This window comes from Monodelphis domestica, chromosome 3, assembly GCF_027887165.1.
Source record: "Monodelphis domestica isolate mMonDom1 chromosome 3, mMonDom1.pri, whole genome shotgun sequence".
Lineage (NCBI taxonomy): Eukaryota > Metazoa > Chordata > Mammalia > Didelphimorphia > Didelphidae > Monodelphis > Monodelphis domestica.
The window spans coordinates 477,127,116-477,140,794 of record NC_077229.1 but is presented as its reverse complement, the minus strand read 5'-3'; the positions used below and the strand labels follow the sequence as shown (position 1 = coordinate 477,140,794).

Below are 13,679 nucleotides of genomic sequence, written 5' to 3'. Positions count from 1 at the left end.
AATAATTGAAAATTTTTATTGGAAATTTATCTTGAAAAATGAAAGTAAATGATGAAAATTATTTTATTTTATATTTAACAAAATTTATGTTAAAATCTTAACTGTGCTAATTCTTAGAATAAACAAAGAAATAATTGTGGTAATTTTTTGGCATAATTTCCTAACAAAGTTATGTAAAAGTACAAAACAAGTTCATTCATGACTTTCTTCAGCAAATTCATATTAGGAGGCATCCTTGTAAAAAAAAATCCTTGCATAATTCTTTGATATGTAAATTATACTCTAAAAACAACTTCCTAAAAGGTCCTATCTTTGTCAGGAGTCAATTAACCTTCTCAGTGCCTCATGTAAATCTCTAAGACTGTTGTAAAATATTTGCAAATTTGAATTGGTTAAGGGAAGTTCCCTCCTAGGAATTTCCTATACAATAAAATCACAGATAACCAGAAAAAAATAGAGCAAAAATAAAACTAAACATTTAACTGAGGAGGACTGGCATGATAAACTTTCTCTCCATCTCTGTATTTCTCTTTCTCTCTTTCCCTGTTGTCGTTCCCTCTCTCCTATCCTCCAAGAACAATTTTGGTATTAGTATACCATCCTTAATGCAACTTTCTTATTTTTTCAAGTTCCACAAGCAGTACCTTCTCTTACCATTTAAGTATTTTCGGCCCCCTATGACTTTTCTTTCATTACCTAAAAATTGACATCATCTTCTACACCAGATGTTCTTCTCATTTTTTATATCACAGACCTCTTTGACTCTCAGACCAAGTCTATGAATGCCATCTCAGATTAATATGTGAAGTAATACAAGATACATAGGATTATAGAGGAAACCAATTTTTTGAAATACAGTTATCAAAATATTTTTTAAACAAGTTTATAGATCTCTACCCTACAGTATCCACTTCAATCCTTACACTTATTTAAAGGCCATCTATACCAAAATGTTTTCCAAGTAATTTTTAGTAACCATTGCTGAGCAATATCAAAACCTGCTTTGGAAAACACTAACTTAGTTGATTAAAACAAAATTGAAGAGGGCAGCTGGGTAGCTCAGTGGATTGAGAGCCAGGCCTAGAGATCCTACCTTCAAATCTGGCCTCAGACATTTCCCATGTGTATGACACTTGGGCAAGTCACTTAACCCCCAATGCCTATCCTTATCACTCTTCTGCCTTGGAACCAATACACAGTATTGATTCCAAGATGGAAGGGAAGGGTTTAAAAAAATTTTATTAATTGCATTTAACAATAAAGATAAATGCAACGATATTAAGAATATCTTGATCATTTATCAGACACTTTAATAGGAAAGAGAAAAACAATCTAAAGTTAATTTTTCATTTTCTGTTCCTGTGTATTTGAGTTTTAAAAGCTTACCCTTCACTACTCCAGACTATATTTCTTATTTGTAATTTCTGTTACAGTTGCTTTCAAAACCTGTCATTATTGTTGTCTTTTTTCCCCCTAAATAATCATGCCTGAAAAAGAATACTTTGTTTTACCAGGACCGATTGATTATCTTCAGGAGGTTTCCTCACTGAGTAATAGAAAAAGAAAGCTAGCTACGGATGGAGAACTTTTTAACAGAACTATTTTTTCTTTTCTTTTTTTTTTTAATTTAGAATATTTTTTTTCCATGGTTACATGATTCACGATCCACCACCACCACCACCATCCCACTCTTTCCTCCCCCCTCCTGAATCCAATAAGCAGTTCCACTGGGTTATACATGTATCATTGTTCAAAATCTATTTCTGTGTTATTCCTGCAGTAGAGCAATCCTTTAACATCAAAACTTCAATCGTAGCCCTATCATACTACATGATCCATCACATATTTTTCTAATGCATTTCTTTAACAGAACTATTTAAGAAGCTCTAATAATGAATATGGAGATTATACTTGAACAATGAATTATAGGGAAGGCTTCTATTTCTAGTACCTTCTATATTTAGTATATGTTTAACCCAAATAAGAATGCAAGGAAAATCTGGATTCATTTTTGTACTAAAAGATTTATTGGAGTTGACAGACTAATTGCTTATACTAAAGTTTCACTTCCCAAAAATCTCCTCATCATGCCACCTGTACTCTGGTTTCTTTCCCTTATTTCCCCTCCTTACCCCCAAGAAATATGGACTCTTCCCTTGGTACTTTAGACTCTGATAATTCAGCATTTGCCTGATCTTGCCCAGAGCAAATCTTCTACACCCTTTCTCAGCCATTTCTTCAACATGTACTAGGTGAGTATGTCCCTTCCTCCAGTATTTTCTTTTTTCTTTTTGTTTTGTTTTAACTGTCACAAAAACCACACTTCCATATTGGCGATTGTTTTAAGAGCACACTTGTACAAAACCAAAACCCCCAAATAAAACCATAAATACACTTATGTGAAAGATAGTGTGCTTTCATCTCCATACATCCTTCTCCAACAGTTCTTTCTCTGGAGATTGATAGCATTCCCCATCAGTATTGTCCCAGATCATTTTATTGCTGAGAGTAGCTAGGTTTTTCACAGCTGATCATTGTATAATATTGCTGTTACCATGTACAATGTTCTCCCCATTCTGCTTATTTCATTCTGCATCAGTTCATGCAGATCTTTCTAGTTTTTTCTGTGATCATCTTGCTTATCATTTCTTATAGTACAGTAACATTCTATCATCAACATGTACCACAATTTGTTTAGCCATTCCCTAATTAGTGGGCATCCCCTAAATTTCCACTTCTTTGCTATCACAAAAATAACTTCTGTAAATATTTTTGTACAAGTAGGTCATTTCCCCCTTTTTCTGATCACTATGGTATATAGACCCAATAGTGGTATTACAGGATCAAAAGGTATGAACAGTTCCAAATTGCCCTCCAGAATGGTTGGTTCAGTTCACAACTCCACCAGAAGTGCATTAGTGTCCCAATTTTGCCATATCTCTTCTACCTATCTATCATTTTCAATTCACCTTTACATATTGTCTTCCCCATTAGAATGTAAACTCTCTAAGGGAAGGCATTGTCTTACTTGCTTATTTACATACACAAGTACTTATTTGATATCTTGTATGTATTTGATATCTTCTGCACTTAGCATGGTTGCTGCCACACTGTTACCAGGAAGGAAATAAGCACTGCTCTAATTTGTACTGACTTCCTTTCATGGTAGGTAGGCATAGTATTACTGTTGTCCCATATGAATCGTGTGGGAATTTACAGACTTTTTTTTAGTGTTATTTTTTTCATCATCAGTTACAATATACCTTGTTGTGTTTTCTCGTGTTCTCATAAATCTGTCTCTCACCTGAGGTTATTAGCTCTCTGTCCAACCCCAAAACTCCTAGTTTTGCTCTAGGCTCTGCCAGAGGAATCTAAGGAAATGGAAGTTCCTGGTAGAATTCAAAATTTTAAATTCACTCTAGTGATGCATAAAATCGCTTTGCTAGGGGAGACTTGAGAAATCATCTATATCATTCACTAAATGAAAATGCTTTGATAGAAAAGTTACGTAAAATCTCATAATGTTTAAGCTTCTAAGAACAGTAAATCTATTGTACCCATTGCAATAGAGTATAAAAAGGAAGTAAACCTTATATACATTAATAGGTGATATGGTATAGTTTATATATATATAACTACCATGAATACTGAGGCAAATTGTTTAATTTCCATGAATCTTATTTTCCTTCATTGTAGAAACAAGGAACTTAGATTCAAAATGGATATAAAGCTAGATTTATTTAGAAGCAAAAGGCTCTGTGGGCTAATTTCAACTATACTCCCTAAATATGTATTCCCTTAATTTATTAGTTATTTCTACCCTTCTTGCCTCTGGCTCAGTTTCTTCTTTGATAAATAAGCAAGTCTGATTAGAAAATTTTCTAGGTCCTTCCAAATAAATGCTAATGAGAGCTTATCACAGAACTATGGACTTATGCGATGAGAATTTACCAATAACTTGGGTAAAAATGGACCTACTGTTAGTACTGAGAGAGAATTGGATATTTTAGGAAAGTGCCCCTATACACAATTGAGCTAAAATTTCCTTTGACCAAAATGTTAGAAGTCTCCTACAATAGAGGTAGTATTGGTACTTTAAGCCAATATTAAAACAGTTGTGGTAGTAACTTTGGTATGTCTTTAGCCTTCAGTCTTTATAGAAATGAGAGACACAAAACTGGTGAAAAGCTAGTTCACATAGTATTCTATCCCATTGCCACATGTCTGAGCATGAAAGTGAAAATAATTAGAAGCTTCAACATATATATACCATGGTATACTGTGTTTATGTTAATTATAAATGTCTGAAAGTTCCCTGAAACTTTTTTATTCATAGCTTTTATCAGAGACAGACTGGAGTTTGGGATAAGAGTTGTGGATTGTGGTCCTTAACCTTTGATTTGCAGTCTCTCATTTTTGGAACAAAAATAAAAATCTGCTTTGCAAGTTTTTCCAGAACAGAATGGGATATTTTTATAGCATTCATTTTGATTTTTTAAAAAAAATTTATAAGTTTTCTTCCTTATATGAAATATTATGAAATTTAAATGTAAATAGTGATTGAGTCCTGAGGGAAGTTAAATAGGCTTTTATTTAACCACTGTTGCCATGGAATCATTATAGTATGTGATAAGGAAAATTTCCCCTACTGGGAACCTCCTTTCTCCTTCCCCCATGTTCACACCCTACCTAGGGCAGCAACCTCATAACCTAGTTCACCTTCTAGACCAGCATGAGAGTGAGAGGAGGGAATCATCCAATAAGACATCTATCCCCAATCATTACATTTGTACCCTGTACAAAGCAAAATGAGAATATAAAGAGTACAAAATACCTCAAGAAATCCTTCATTACTTTCAGAATGGTTTTTCTGGCCTTCCTATCTTGCTGGTATTAATCTACTGATTCCTGACTATCACGTAAAATCATTGTCAGACTTGGGAACAAAATCTAGGTCTTTTCTAGGACAGACAAGCAAAATATGTCTTAACTAGTTGCGAGCCAACCCATTCATTGATCTGCCACCATTATTGGCTAGTAAATGATACTTATCTAAACAACACTTTTCATATAATAAATACTGTGTCTGAAAGCACTGGGGAATTTGGGATGAAGCACTGTCAGTGAGCAACTTTGCCCCATAAGTTAAATGATGTTCCAGAATCTCCAAGTTAAGTCTGAAAGACCTACCTATAAACACAATGGAGTAAATGTCCTGCTCTGGGCCCTGATAACCAGCTATCTATAGCATTTGTCTATAAAGTGAGGGCCAGAGAAGAACTTTAAGGATTATGTGATCAACTAATTAAGAAGCAGAAACATGGTTTTACCTCATCCTCCACAAAATAGCCAGTCTAGTTCTTATCTCCAATACAATGAATACCAATCCCTTTCATCTATTATTACTCGAAACTCCCCACTCTTTTCCTTTCTAACACACCCAGAGAGATGTGTAATAGTAATATTGATTGATCATGCTTTTAGATTTACATGCTATCTCCCCCATTAAACTGCAAACTCCTTGAGAACAGGGAGGTTAGTGGTTAGATTGGAGGAGAGAGAATATTCCAGGAATGGGAGACAGCTAGGAAAAAAATTCCTGAAGGCTGGAAATGGGGAGCATCTTGTTCTTAGTACAGCTAGGAGGCCAGTGACACTGCATGAAATAATACATATCAGGGAATATAACATGTAGGAAGCCTGAAAAGGTTAGGAGGGTGTTGGGTTATAAAGGGCTTTGAATATGAAACAGAGGCAGTAGAAGGCCAAAGGAATTTGTTGAGTAGAGAATATGACATGATCAGACTTGTGTTTTAGGAAAATTACTTTAGTAGCTGAATGGATTACAGTATTTTGTTGTGTTTTTTTCTAAATTTTGCAGCACAACTATTAATTAAGCAGGTATCATCTAAATAACACAGTATTAGGTACTAGCTAATCTCAGAAGTTTAGATAATGTACAGTTCCTGCCCACAGATACCTTATGGTCCAATAAGAGTATAAGTCTGAAAAAAAAATAGAGGGATGAGAGCCAGTCTAAGAAGTAGGAAGATCTGGGTTCAAGTTTCACTTAAGACATTTATGACCCTGGGCAAAAAAAAAAAAAAACCAAAAAAACCCTTAATTTCTCTGGGCTGCAAGCAACACTCTCACTCTTCATGTTAATTAAAACAGCTTTAAGTTTCAACTTTATAATTCATCACATTGGCAAAAATGACTAAAAAAAGACAACTGACCATTTAGAACTGACCATTTTGGGGGAAGGGCTGTGGGAAATGAAGTTTGAGGAGGAAAATCTTAACCCAAGGGACCTCTGGGTAAGATGGAACTATTGAAAATTTTCCAAGGAACCCAGTTCTCCCATATTGGCTCCAAGAGAGATCTTGAAAGGGCACCATATCAAATCCATAAAATTAAAAAGTTTGCAAACATAATCAATACACTTGGATTTAAAAGGGAAGTAGTTAACTAAGAAGAAATATTTGCAGCAAATTTATCTGTTTTACAAGATAGTTTTTGTTGTTCAGTTGTGTCGAATTTTTCATGACCCTATTTGGGGTTTTCTTGGCAAAGATACTGGAATGATTTGCCATTTCCTTCTCTAGCTCATTTTACAGAAGAGGAACTCAGGCAAAGATAAGTGACTTGTTCAGGTCACACAACTAGTAGTGAGTATCTGAGGCCAGATTTGAACTCAGAAAAGTGAGTCTTCCTGACTCTAGGCCAAGCTCTCTATCAACTATGAAACATGCTTCCCATATCTCCTGGCAGAGAGGTGATCAATTAAAAATACTAAATGGGACATGTATTTTCAGACATAGCTGGTGCATCTCTTTCTTTTGTCTGACTCTCTCTCTCCTCTATCTATTCACTTGTTACCAGGAGGAGGATTTGGTGGGGCTGGAGGGTTGGAAAACAAAGCAGAATCAAGGTAGATAAGGACTAAAATAAAACAGAAGAAAAGAGCATCAGGGAATCACTAAAACTGAGTACACCCTCTTCTCTCCTTTGACACCGCTACCTTTCTAGTTCAGGCCCTTCATAACCTAGCCCCCTAATACTTTTCCAGTCTTCTTACATTTTTCTCCCTGCCATTCATCACTTCCAGTAACACTCCTAATTTTTTTGAATAAGACATTTTCTTTGGGCCTTTGGTATTCTCTCTGGCTGTCGAATGCTTTCCCTTCTCTACTCCAACTACTGCTTCTCTGGCTTTTTGTCTCAAATAACATCCCACCTCCTACATGAAGCCTTCCTCAACCCCACTTAATTCCAGTGCCTGTTATTTAACTTTGCATTGGATATATTTGTCTGTGTGTTACCTCTCCTATTAAATTGTAAGCTTCTTGAGGAGGGAAAGGACTGTCTTTTGCCTCCTTGTATGCCCAGTGCTCAGCACTATACCTGGTATTCTATGTGCTTAATAATATTTACTGATTGATTGACTGGATCATAATCAGAGTAAAAGGAAGCTCATAAGTGAAACGTAACTTTCTGTAAAAGATTATTTTTGGGGGGAGATAAGAATAGAAGTAAAAAAGACTTAGTGCTTAACATAGCCTGGCACATAATGGGTGTTTAATTCTTCCAAACTTGTATGGGACATATTATCGTAATCCAGTTAAATGGCAACAATCTTATACCTGTGGTAGTAGTTGTAAAGATAGAGATATTTATCCTCACAAAAACCTTAGAAGTTAGGTGCAGTTGTTACCTTCATTTTACAGTTGAGGATACTGAGGCAGAGAGAGAGATTCCGTGATTTACCAAGAGTGGCATAAATAATAAATTTCTTGACCAAATTTGAACTCAGGTCTTCTTGACTTGGAACCTAAGTCCAGTGGTCTATTCATTATACTCTCCTAACTGCCTCACACACCCTAAAATGCTGTTGGCAGTTATCATTATCATAGAACTAATCAGGCCGAATCCCTGACTTGATGGAACTTGTAGTTGGTAAGAGAAAATAAATATAAATATGGTATATAAATTAGTATTTTTCCATGTCAAAGGACACTAAAGCCTTCCAGAATGCCAGATTACATGAGGAATTTGTTACTTCAAGATGCAAGATCTCTGGAGGCTTTATGAAAGAAAGAAGTAACCTTAGAGCTAAACCTCAGTAGATAGACAACAACAATAACTGAAGTAGAGGGGAAGCATTATGGGTATATTGAGCCATGAGAGATAAGGTACAGGGAATGGAAAGCATAGAATATTTTCAGGGAATGTCAAGTAAATTAGTTTTGCTAGAGGGTTAAGTAGAGCAGCAATTCTCAAACCTCCAGCTCCCTCCCAGTTTTTATCTGTAATAACAATGATAATAATTTCATGGCAAGCACTTTAATCCATAAGAGTTGTTAATGTTAGATAAAGCCAGAAATATAGGGCCAGAGCCAAACCTTGGTCAGTTTTGAAGTCAAGAGATATGGTTTTTATTGATTAGCCAGTGAGGAGCCATTGGAGGTGTTTTTTGACTGATCATCCATACCTGTGTGTTGAGAGAACCAGGCTCCAGACATATGTAGTACAAATATCTTCTTTGAGTCTTAAGTTTTCCATAGAAATTATCATCATCCTTGTAACTAACCTTTACATAATACTGTGTATATTTCCATTGTGTGTGTGTGTGTGTGTGTTTTAAACCCCTACCTTCCAAGGCAGAAGAGTGGTAAGGGCTAGGCAATGGGAGTTAAGTGACTTGCCCAGGGTCACACAGCTGGGAAGTGTCTAAGGCCAAATTTGAACCTAGGACCTCCCATCTCTAGGCTTGGCTCTCAATCCACTGAGCTACCCAGCTGCCCCATTCATTGTGTTTTGTGATCATTATCTCATTTGAGCTTCATAATAACCCCCAAAAGGTATAATTTGTGTGGTATTCATCTAATTTTTCAGATGAGGAAAGAAAGTCTCAAATAAGTTAAGTGACATGCCCAGGATCACATAAGTACAATCAGAGGCAAGATTTAGAGGCAGCTGGATGGCACGATGTGTAGAGTAATGCGCCTAGAATTAGGAAGACATGTTCAAATCCTGCCTCAGACACTTAGCTTTGTGACCCTGGATAAGCCACTTAGCCACTTTTCTACTTTGTATCAGTTTCCTCATCTGTAAAATGAAGATAATAGCACCTATTTATGGTGCCATTAAGATTAAATGAAATGTCTATAAAGTGTTTTACAAACCTGAAAGTGCTAAATAAAGGCTAGCTACTACTACTGCTGCTGCTACTATTACTAATAGTACTACTATTATTGTCATCATTCCTGACCCCAGATCTAGACTTCAGTTCATTAGACTGTATTATCTTATCCAAACTTGGACGTTAGAAAACCTGTGCCACGATTTTGTCCTAATCTAGGGAGAGTAGAAAAGAGATGAGAAGATAGGCATGGGAATTTTCTCTCCTAGAAGTAAGGGAATACTGACATAACTTCTTTACCAAACTAATATTGCTCACAGAATAACTAAAACAAAGAGAAATTATTACGCCAGCTTACAAGAATAGATTTGTTTTTCCTTCCATCTTACCTTAGCATTGTCTCTGCCTATTCTCCTTCCTGTGTTTTTAAAATCATGAAGGTGATAGGTAGAATAATGGTATATGTAGTATAAAAACAAGTTGTTCACAAAGTCTCAGAATACTAGAACTAGGGAACATTCTCAAAATTTAAAAGAATTTTCACAGGTTTATACAGGTAGCAATAAATTTGTGGAACTTGTTATTCTAAGAGGTAGTATTCATTATGTATATAACTTTGAATGAATCATTTCACCTTTTAAAATCTCAGTTTCCTCATCTATAAAGGGCATAAACTACCATGTTATTCTGTTTTTCAAAAATATGGGGTCAAGTAAAGTTTAAATAAATTCAGAGTTGATAACTTCCTAATTAATTATTTAAATCTTAGCAAGACTGGCTAAATGGTGAAGTGGTTATAGATAAAAAGTCACTATCTGAACTGTTAGTTATTTTCATTGAAAATTTTAAATTCATTTAGCACCCATTTTCCTTATCTCTTTTTTTTTTCACTTGCCCACATCCATTTTGTTTTCAGTTTGTCTGAAAGAGACCTGGAGGCTTTACTGGACCTCTAATTCAACATGAGTCAACAATGTATTATGTCAGACAAAACCACTAATATAAACTTAGGCTAGACTGAGAGAGGCCTAGTATACAGGACTGGGGACAGTAATAATCCCACCATATTGTACTTTGGTCAGACCCTAGCTGGCTATCAGGTTTATTGATATTCTAGATACTGATTTTCTAGAGAACATCTAAAGTAGGGGTGTTAGAATGGTGAAGAGACTGAAATTAATGATGTGAGGATTAGTTGAAAGAAATGGACATGTTTAGCAAAAAGATTTAGACAAGTGTAAAAAGATTTAGACAAGTGTTTTGCCTCCAAAGAGTCAATTTCCTTATGTGTAAAATGAAGCCTTTACAAGGTTATTGTGAGAAAAGCATTTTGTATACCCTGGTGTATAGTGCTTATTATTAATAGTAATAAAACTTAGAAACCTCCCTCCCCAAAAGAAAAGACTTAGAGGGAATGTGATAGCTATCTGCAAGTATTTGTAGGACTGTCATGTGAAAAAGGGATTAATTAAACTTGTTCAGCTTGGCCCCAGAGGTCATAGCTGAGAAGAATAAATAGAAATTACAGAGAAGCAAATTTAGGTTTAACAGAAGAAAAAGTTCCTAAAATTAAGAACTGACAAAATAAAATGTGCTCTCTTGGGGAGGATAATATGACCCCCTCACCTGAAGTCTTCAAGCCAACATTAAATGGCAACTAAGTGGGTACAGGATGTTTTAGAAGGGATTTTTGTTTAAGATAAGTTGGACCCCAAGGTCCCTTCCAGAACTGAGATTCAGTAATTTGTACATGCCTTCCTAAAATATATCCCAAGCACTATGCTGAGCATTGGCTTATGGTAGAAAGATAACAAAGCTCCCTCAAGGAACTGAGATACTGCCTAGGATAGAGTACATGTCAAGAAACACCTGTGTCATATCATAAAAAAATTCTGGGTTTAGAGTTAAAGGACTTATTTTTCTTGGGCATCAGTTTCCTCATCTATAAAATGAGAAGGGGATTGGATAAAATGACTTCCAGGTCACTTTCAGTTCTAAATCTAGGAGCACATATTTTGTGATTCTAAGTAAATACAATATAATTTGATGAATGAGAAAGCACTAGCATGGGGGGGGGTTTGGTAAAAATTGGCAACTGATCATATCTGATATGTAAGGAACATGGAAGAGTCAGGTATAGGTTGAAGGTAGAGATTAAGAAAACCTGGGTAACTGGAAGGATAATGGGGCCTCCAAAAGATAGAGGAAAGGTTTGAGAGGGGGTGATTTGGCAGGGGGTAGAAGAGGATAATGGATAATGATTGAATTTGTCATACTGCTGAGCATCTAGTTGGAGATATCCAGAGAAATTAGGGCTGATAATGTAAATACAGCCTTTCTCTGAAAAAGAGGTCACCTCTGGGATTAAAAGCAAACTCTTTGACTTTTAAGCCTTGCATAAAATGGCTCCAACCTGCCTTTCCTGGCTTTTTAAATACTACCCTCCACATACTCTCTGTGATCCAAACTGGCCTGCGCTTCCTTACATACAATATTCCATTTCCTACCTCCAGGTAATGATTGTATTGGCTGTTCCCTATACCTGGAATACATCCTGCTTTCTCTTGGAATCTCTACCTTCCTTCAAATCTCAGCTCATTTGTCATCTCCTATGTAAAGCCTTTCCCTGTCCCCCAGAGGCTAATGCCTTACTGAATTTTTTTTTTTAATATTTACTTTCTCTTGGTTTGCACTCAATTTATATATGTATGGATTGTATTACCTCTAATTGAATATAAGCTCCTAGAAGTCAGGAATTGTTTGGTATTTGTCTTTGTATCTCCATTATACAACATAAGACCAAATGATTCTAGGGGTTTAATAAATGCTTCTCGATTAACTGAATAAGATTTACATTGTTTAAAAATTATAACCAAGTTTGACTCCAAGACACTTTCCCCTACCTCTTTGTAGCAGTGGTAGACTATGGTAGTTGATTGACTCTGTCCCAGGGTTGTTATGAGGATCAAATGAGTGAATTTGTATATGTAACATACTTTGTAAACATTATAGCTCTATAAATACTAGGTACTGTTATTATGACATCAGACTTTTTTCTTCTTTATTAGAAAGACTTACCATCTGGGAGGGGGAAGGGAATGTGAAGAAAATATAGGAAGTATAAAACAAAAGATTCATATAATGTGTTTTAAAAAATTAACATGACTTCATTGAAAGGCAGTGATACCAAATCAACTATTTCCTTTTTTAAATAAGCATGCAATAAGCATTAAGCACCCACTACATGCTAGATGCTAAAAATACAAGACAAAAAAGGAACACTTCTACATCTCTCTTGGTTAACTGGGTTCAGGAGTGAGAGGGAAGTCTCAGGTATACATCTAAGGAACTACTTAATATATACAAAGTTCTTTGGTAGAAGCAACAGTGCCTTCTGGGAGGGAAACGAAGAAGTCAGGACTTCTTTAGCTGAGTTTTGAAAGAAGTTAGATATTCTAAGAGGCAGAAGTGAAATGTCCATGAGTATGGAAGGCTACTTTTACTGCAACTTTGGACATTTGAGGAAAATTTATGTGAAATGAAAGCTGAAAAAATTAGCTGGAATTCAGACTGCGAAGGGCCTTAGATGCCCCATGAAGGTTTTTGTTTGATCCTAGTGGCTATAGGGAGTCAATGAGGCTTCTTAAGCAGGGGACTGATACAATCAGACTTGTATTTTAGGAACATCACTTTGGTAGCCATATGGAAGGTGTTTTTTGGAAAAGAGAAAGATTGAAATTAGAATGATTACGTCTAGGTGAGAAGCAGTAAGGCCTTGAACTAAAGTATCAGTTGTGTGAATGGAGGAAAATGGGCCAGATGAGAGATTTTGTAGTTCAAATCCAAAAGACATTTGTAAACTCAATTGGATATGGGTGGTAAGAGAGGCTGAAAAGAGGAGGTGAAGTTGACTTAGAAACTACAAACCTGGGTGATATCAAGGATGATGATGCCCTTAACAAACACAGGGAAGCCAGGAGGGAGAGAACAGGTCTGATAATGAATTCTGTTGATTTGCAAATGCTTATGGGACATCCAGGGGACTGACTAGCAAAATTGTTGGCAATACAGGTTTGGAATTTGGGAAAATTTATTGGATATATAGATCTGGAAGCTATTTGCATAAGGATGATAACTGAACCCTTGGGAATTGATGAGTTCACTAAGAGAATGTGTAGAAAGAAAAGAAGAGTCTAGGAGGGATCCTGGTACATACTTAGTGCTTAATAAATGTTCATTGATTGCTTGACTGGGATCTATAAAAGGACTCTGATCAACAAACAAATCAGAGGAGAACCAGAAGAGGATTTTAAGATAGTTGTTATTCTTTCTTTCATTTGGCTAATGTGCAGTTGATCTACTAAACCTTATGGAAATAATTATACCTACAGAAAAGGATGCAGATAAGAATTTTTGGAGAAAGATTCCTTTTTCAATGATGACTGCTTTGAACTTAACAATTTTGTGATTTGAGCACAGTCATCAAGAGGGGATATAGCATATTTTATTATAAAGTCCTATGCTGAATTTATAACCT

The 13,679-nt window shown here is 35.8% G+C and overlaps 1 protein-coding gene across 2 annotated transcripts in view; it reads left to right on the top strand.

Moving 5' to 3' along the window:
• ELL2 (elongation factor for RNA polymerase II 2) overlaps positions 1–13,679 on the top strand; it is a 105,488-nt gene that overhangs the window by 43,332 nt on the left and 48,477 nt on the right. The gene's annotated exons all lie outside the window — the stretch shown is intronic.